The sequence below is a fragment of the Raphanus sativus genome, chromosome 4, assembly GCF_000801105.2.
Source record: "Raphanus sativus cultivar WK10039 chromosome 4, ASM80110v3, whole genome shotgun sequence".
Taxonomy (NCBI): Eukaryota; Viridiplantae; Streptophyta; class Magnoliopsida; order Brassicales; family Brassicaceae; genus Raphanus; species Raphanus sativus.
The window spans coordinates 23,000,618-23,008,457 of NC_079514.1; the positions used below are offsets into that span (position 1 = coordinate 23,000,618).

The 7,840-nt window shown below is 33.3% G+C and overlaps 1 long non-coding RNA gene across 1 annotated transcript; it reads right to left on the reverse strand.

Annotated features, from left to right (window-relative positions):
* Positions 1-552: 552 nt before the first annotated feature.
* Positions 553-2,090, reverse strand: LOC108835627 (uncharacterized). Its single transcript, XR_001946997.2, has 2 exons — positions 1,379-2,090; positions 553-977 (listed from the first exon to the last, which is right to left on the reverse strand). It is a non-coding gene; the product is annotated as an uncharacterized LOC108835627 (long non-coding RNA).
* Between the last annotated feature and the right edge of the window lie 5,750 nt (positions 2,091-7,840).

Sequence of the window (7,840 nt, forward strand, 5' to 3'; positions counted from 1 at the left end):
TTTAATTACTAGAGTGGGACACAATTCGAATTTCTGATAAATTCAAATAAATTTTGATTTAATCTAAATTGGATTCCGGTTTAGATTGATTTAATTTGGTTTTAATTAATTTTGAAATTTGGTTTAGAGTTATTTTTGATTTAAATTAATTTTGTGAAAATCATATTTGAGAATTACAAAATTGATTTTGCGGAAAACGATTTGGAATCAGGGTACGTTTTGCCAAAGTGGAATCTACACAAACAAAGCACCGATACACCACCTGTGAAATAGGAAACGATAGGTAGCTTCATGCATTCTTAGTCTTTGCAAAGTTGAGAACATTCGAAGATGAAACCAGATAAAACACAATTCTACAACATATTCTCTTAAATGATGAGTATTCGATTTAGTTTGAGAATCTGATTATTAGATTTCATTTTGGTTGGTGCTATATTGGTTGGTATTTATTTGGTGTTTCAAAACAATTTCACGATGGTATTTCAATTAGTCTTTTTCCCGAAACATTTGAAAAAACCATCTCAATTAGCAAGACAACAACGAGAAAACAACAATCCAATCTAAAACATTTGTAAAACCTGAATAACTATACATGCATCAATCATAAACCAAAGCTAGTAATTTATACATCCATAATTCAGAAGACAAAAATTAGAAATTAATATATCCGACTTAAGCTAAAAACCAGAAAAGTTATACATTCGTCTAAAGCCAAAAACTAGCGATTTTTACATCCGTTATCCAGTAGCCAAACAACCAAAATAGAACACCAATTTATTCAGCTGTCTGAGTTACCACCTCATAAATATCAGCCGCCAACTTCAGTCGCAATGGTGATATAATCTGATCATTCAAACCATCAAAATTACACCCAAAATCCTCCTTCTCCATCAGCTTCTTAGCTTTTTTTTTCTCTTTCTTCACAACACACTGTCTTGGCAATCCATCTTGTGAACTGATTTCTGAACCATCCATGACTGAATAATATTTAATGAGAATTAGTAAAAACAAAAAAAAAAGAACAAAAAAACAGAGAACAGATTCATTGCAGAGAACAAAAAATTAAATATAATAACACTTATTAGTAACTCAAATCAGACGAGAGATGGTAAAGCTACCCACGTTATCTTAAAGTCTCAAAAACTCTATGTGTTAATTGTTTTCACGTCATGATTTCAGTTAATTCTTTCTTCAGAATTAGTAAGTAACAACGAATCTTAGTACACATGAAACAGTAGAGCTTCTATACAGCAGAGGATGCGGTGAACGAAACTGATCAAAGCAAGAATGGAGTATTTAGAAGCTTTCCATAGGTGTCTCAGGAACGAATAAAAATTTAAACAGAAAACAAAGAGAACAAATAATAGAGGAATCATACCAAGTCATTGCTAAAAGAACCACTATCCTCATTCGCTTTGGAGTTGGCCACATCAGGAGCAATGTTCACATCAGCCTTCGTTTCTAAGAAGATTTATTTCTTCATGTAGTCTAGCAATCTTCTGCCGTAAGTCAGAATCATGTACACCCATTCTAGCATCCACCTTAGCGTCCATAGTAACTTCTAATGCTTTGTTATTCTGATGGCAGAAGATGAGGCTATCCTGAGATAAACAACCAATGCAGTCGGCTACAGCGAGTACAAAGTTTTCAATTAAGAAAAACAATATCGTATTGCTAATCTATGAATTCAATATTTAGTCGATTTTACCTGCATATAAAGTTTTTTTAAGTTCAACTTCAGAAGAAAAGGGGATTTGGGAAAATAGGGTTTTATAAATTAAAATTGCAATCAATCAAATACTGTTAACAACAAAGAACAACAATTTTATTTAAAAAAAAAAAAAACAAAGAACAACAAACATGATTAAGGTGGTGGTGACTTAAACAGTGGTGTGGAGTTAGGATTCGTCCATGACAACAAACAGGAAAACGAGATGAGGCTGGGATATTCGGAATTGAAGACGTCAATGATCTTCGAAGATGGTGACGCAGAAGGAGCTGTCGGAGATCGGAGATGGAAGCGTCAGAGAAGAAGTTGCGAGTTTCTTTTCTTATACCGACGTTTTCTGTTAGAGAAAAAGAGAAGTGTTGACTTTCTATTTTTTTTACACAATTAATAATTTATTCCTAATAATAAAATATAATGGCAAAACAGTGAATAATAAGGTTTAGACTGGTTTTTTGGTACTTTTATCTCCCTTGTGAGTTATTCTAGTAAATATGAAAATATAAGAGTTATTAGAATCATTTTGAGTAATTTCTCTATTTTTTATAACTTTATAGTTCTATAGTTTAGGGTTTACAATTCAAATTTAAGAAAATATTAAAGTTTTAATATTGTGTTCAGAATTGAAGGAATGATTTTGTTCCCGCCCAAAATGTGAAATGTCGCGAAAAAATTACATTTGACGGCTGATTTATAGGAACGTTACGGCTGACTTATACTATTCAAATACGTTACAGTTGAGTTATGCATACTTTATGACTGAGTTATGCCATTACGGCTGAGTTATAATCAAATTACGGTTGAGTTATGCATACGTTATGCTTGAGTTATGGTTACAATACAGCTTTGCTATAATCAAATACTGAGTTATGGTTACAATACGACTTTGTTATAACCAATTCGACCAAAAAAGCTTCTACCAGGCTCAAGATTCATCATCCAAACTTAAATTGAATTTTAAAACCAAAAGAGAAACTAAAAATACGAGTCTATATATTAGGAATCAAGAGACAAATATGTTGCATAAACAACATCGATCTAAAAACTCAAAAGCCTGAGACAGATCTATTCCAGTGGTTGTCATCTTTGATCGTGGTCGGTTAGAGAAGAAGATTTCTCTCCTCCAGTGTAATGTATGGTGATCCGACATTATGCTGGTCTCTCTCATCGGATTCGTCATTTTTCTGAAGAAAATGATAGAATGATTTTTGGCCTTTAGATTTCATTTAGTCAATGACAGTAAATTGTGATCCATAAAAAGAAAGATTAACCAATGAGAAAAAGGGTGAGGATAGACAAAAATATAATTTTGAATCATCATTAGATAAAATCAATCAATGGTCATTAAAAACAATATAATGTTATAAAACTAAATGGGGAAACATGTTTCTTCTTATTAATCTTGACCAGGGGTCTTATATATATATATATATACATCAGGTCGTGTTTATCCTAAGTGGATAAGTATAACTGTCGATAAGCATTATCTCCTGCGGTCGGTACGGTCCTGGTCGGTCCGGTTATGTCGATCACAATCTGGTACATAACACTCCCCCTTGATCGACACATCCGGTACTGGTTCGTTGCATGCTTAATGTTGCCTCATTAAAACCTCTCTTGGAAAACCCCAAAACCAATATGGCAAAATGGGAAACCATGGACAGGAAAAAGAGTACAACACATGAACTCCCCCTGATGAATGTATCACTGTAGATCTTTGGACGATGCATTCCTATCTGGTCGATGAGCTTCTTGTAATACTTTGTAATTTCGCCGGTCTTCTGGAACTTCATTTGGACATGGTCAAGACGTGCTCCTTTGATGCTGACCACTCGACAATGTCTTCATGTTCTGGTCGGATGGATGATGCTCAATCAGTACTCGGATAGTACTCGACCAGTACTTGGATGTACCTCTATCCTGCGATTAAATCTTTCTTGCAGGTCCTCTCATGTCTCACGGTTCCTCTAGTCTCATGGCTTTGCCATACCGTGGACACTTTCATTTTATTATTGACTCAGACATTGTTCTGGTCACTATCTCTGGATGATGTCTCATAACTTCTTTCATTTTGTCGTAGACAATGCTATGTTTTCGAAAACATACATGTTAAGTCATAGACCTTGTCATCACACGCCAATATACTCATATATGGCTAAGGTTTCTAGTCCCATCATATTCTGTCCAAAATCAATCGATAACTTGTATCATTGAAATCATTGAACCATTGAATCTCTCTTTAGGTTGGTTTGGTATAAACATAAACACAAGGAATTATAATATCTTCTATAAGGATCTATGGACTGATTGTACTAAGTATTTTCTTAGTTTATCATTTGCAGCTGCCTTGTTTCAGTCCATGAATAGTCTAGGAACAAAACTATTCTATGAGAATTTCTTTTCTCATCTTTTTGATATTCTTATCATTTCTTTATCCAGTGATCAACATGCTGCTTACTACATTTCTTTCTTACTTATATCCAGACATTTATCATTTTCGAATTTATAGTAGCATCCACCACATAGGAGTACATCTCCTTATAATCTGTTCCTTAGTCTTTGTGTGTATCCTTGTGTAATCAAGCCATTCTTTGAATGCTATAAATAGGAATATGAACACCTTAGTCTATGTCTCACGATTTCTTCTTCTTTCCCACACATGACCTATTTTTCACTGGTTTTATCTTATCAGATGGTGTTTCTATATATGGCCAATACACCCATCTCTTTTATAGATTCTTTGAATCTTTCTTTTAAACCCCCCACGATTTCAACCTTTTAATCTATGAATGCATTCTTGTATTCACGTGGGTTCTGATCCTCGCTTATATATTTTAAACTCAAGTGCTATTTCCTTATGCATCTTTATCTTTTATGTGTGTATGTGTCGACACTCTATTATATGTATGGTTCCATTGTGTTCCAGACATGAACTAATCGATTAGAGATTTCATTGTTACTAAGAACCTTCATTACCTTGTAGTTTGGCGTCCCAAACTACATGGTCTGGTTCCTTTGATGTTTAGCTACGCAGCCTTATCTCAATGTCTGGTATGGTTTCCCTTATGACCTCGGATATGTCATTTCTATGCACATTTCTTTTCATTTCCGAGGTTCCTTATCTTATGGAACATATTGGTCTATCTTTAGACTCTATAGCAACTTGATTATGTCTCTTCTAGGACATTAATTTTGTTGTGCTTAAGCTGGTATGACTTAGTCATTCTTTTTCTTTTCTTTTCGGGTCTAATCTGTCTGGCATTCTTTTAGCTAGCTTTGTATGATCTTTCTTTGGACGTATTAAATCATATTCTCTGGTCCGAGGATCTTGCCAAGACAAGGATGGTTAATACCATTCCATTTCTATATACTTGTACCAGCTTATTTCTTTCTCCTCCTGATGTTGGATAGTCGGATTTAATCATGCAATCCGTAAACCTGGCCTTAATCTGATCACCCATATTTGGCTCAAGGTTTCTTATAAAATCGTGGGAGAAAGCATTCTCATATCCAACATATATTCCCAATCTTATCTCATCTTTTTATGAGGTTCCATCCTAGACGGCACATATTATTGTGGTGGTCTATACATAATCTCTTAGGATGGTCTATGTCTGGATCATGACCCTTTATCATTCTTATATGGGAATATCTATGCTCACTTTATATGGCCTGATGCATATTTTTATTACATGTAAATCCATGTGTTCCCAAGCATTAGCTAGTGATCTTTGTATCACAAAGAATTCGGCCAAGTTCTATCATGGTCATAGACCATGTCACTCGGATTTTTAGTGTTGTTCATGGACCACGGGAGTGTCATTTCTCCCCCTCATGAACATGCTATAAATATTTTAGATGCTTGGAACATTATAGCCTATTGAGTTTCCCTTGTGTACATGTTACACAACGTGAGATTCTATGGGATAACTCTTTTGTGCCTTTTTTCGATATCAATCTTTGCATCAATTTTAAAGACCTGGATGACTAGTCCAGTCATGCCATAAAGTGTATAAAATTTCGTGGTCAACCTATCTGGTTACCTAGGCCTTTTGCCTTTATCATACTGATCTTTTAGCATAGTTTAGATCAGTTGGGAGTACAGTCTCGACCATTTTTATGCCTTGGGCGATTTTTACTTTCTTTATAATCTTAAGAAATTTATATTTCTTTTGCCCATTGGTTCAATGTGGAAACCATTCATTTTCAAAATTTTATAACTCAAATGGGTCTTTTATTTGGGTGAATAATTCATGCCCCCTTTAGGCAATGCCTTTGGTCGGATAATTTTAATTACTATACTCTTTTTTTTTAAAAAAAAAATCATTTGTCATTTATTATTCAAGAAATTATCAAGCAAGTCAAACATGATAATATAAAACTAAAACAACTCTTATTATATAAAAAAATATAAATGACAAACAAATCAAAACATAAAATCAGAATGTCGAAATCTCGATTCTTAGGCAATGTATAAGCCGACCACTCCTTTTATTATTCTGGACGTGGCTTCTTTGGATTCACCCTTATTCTCTCCAGCCTTATTGGCTTCAGGAAGTCTCATCTCACTGGTTTTCTTTAGTATCTCATTATTCTTCTCAGCTTGTAATAGATACGAGATCAAATTCGTATAAGTGGTGAAACATTTTTTCTGTAGGTATATTATAACAATAGATCCCTTGGATCAGCTGCGAGGAATGACTTTTCCAGGAAATCTTCCTCAGTTACCTCTTCACCACATAGTTTCAATTTAGAAACGATTTTGATTAGAGCTGAGTTATATTCATCTACGGACTTAAAGTCCCGAAATCTGAGATTTATCCACTCATGCCTAGCCTTTGGTAATAACACTATTGTGTATCTGGATTTTAACTCTGTCCAAAGGTCTAGAGGGTTCGCAATATTTAGATACTGATCTCTGAGATCCTCAGTGAGATGTTGGCGAATAATTGTTACTGCCCCATATTTTTCATTTTCAGTTGCATACTCGCCTTTGATGATACATCTGTCAAGTCCTCTTATCTTCAGGACAATTGCAGTGTTCATGGCCCATTTTAAATAATTATCTCCAGAGAGATTAAGGGCTTGATAATCCAAATTCGACATCTGAAAATATAGATTTTAGAGTCTTATTATTTGACTTATAATCGGATTCAAACAATGCATTTTGGTTTCTTTCAACCTTTTATTTATCCAATGTGATTTGGTTTCTTTCAACCATTTATTTATAATTCAATCCAATTTTTTTTTAGTCAATATAGCAATGCAGGTTTTAGTTTCTTTCAACCTCTGAATTTATGCAATGCACAATCCAATTTTTCTTTCAATCTAACAATCTGATTTTCTCATATGATCAATCAATTAAAAAAAATGTTTTATGATGCAACCTTAGCAATCATTGTCTACATGATCAAGATGAAAAGAAATTTAAATCAGATCAAATAATTGATTCTAGATGATTTAAAATATTATCGGATTCTAGAGAGAGAAAATAGGGTTTAGGGTTTCGAAAATATATGGTTTCATTTTTTAATAATTATTTTCGAAACTATTATATGACTTAAAAAATCAGATCAATCTTAATAATTATAGCATTTTTCTAATCTTCCAAAAGAAAAATGAAAAGTTTCCAGCAACTTATAAAAGACAATTTCTCAAAAACAGAAGTTTTTAGAAAAGTTAATTTTGCATTCTATCAATCTGGAAAACGTTCAATTATGGTTTTAAACTAGTTTTACCAATCTTCCATTATTCTAAAACTAATATGGAAGTTTTCAGAAACCATAAAAAGTTAATTTTCACAAAACCGGAAATTTTGAAAAAAGTAAAATTTGCAACTTTGCAATCTGGAAAAATCCGAAATTTTTCAAGCAATCTCCAATGATTCAACCAAAATCAGAATGAGATCCTAACAATCGTTTATAGGTGATTCAAATAATTCAAACAATCACACACTTTTTATGCACTTTTTCGGTATGAAAAATTTACACTATGACTATGTGATTAAAAACGAATCTGAAGAAACTACTTATATGGTTTCTTAGTTAGGATTTATCATGGTTTTTGGTGAATTTTAATTAATTTTTCGGAATTTATTTGAAGGAGTCAATTTCT